This window comes from Myotis brandtii, unplaced genomic scaffold (genome assembly GCF_000412655.1).
Source record: "Myotis brandtii unplaced genomic scaffold, ASM41265v1 scaffold153, whole genome shotgun sequence".
NCBI classification, from domain to species: Eukaryota; Metazoa; Chordata; class Mammalia; order Chiroptera; family Vespertilionidae; genus Myotis; species Myotis brandtii.
In genome coordinates this window covers 225,635-226,003 of record NW_005355543.1, presented here as the reverse complement: position 1 = coordinate 226,003, position 369 = coordinate 225,635, and positions in this window count along the sequence as shown.

The following is a 369-nucleotide window of genomic DNA, read 5'->3' as shown; positions in this document are numbered from 1 at the left end:
TTCTCTTTCATTGATGTTTCTAACTCTCTATTCCTCTCCCTTCCTCTCTGTAAAAAATCAATGGAATATGTTTAAAAATAAATAAATAAAAAATCAATGGAAAAATTATCCTCGGGTGAGGATTAACAACAACAACAAAATGTGTGAGGTGAACTGTATATGCACAGAAACTAGACCTGTGAGAGGATGGTGACTCGAATTGAGAAGAACTGACTGGGGTGCTGACATTCTTCTGACTATGAGTTTTAAGTGTCCTGTATGCATGTAGTATATATACTAGAGGCCTGGTGCACGGATTCGTGCATGGGTGGGGTCCCTCAGCCTGGACTGAGCCCTCTCGCAATCTGGGACCCCTCAGGGGATGTTGGA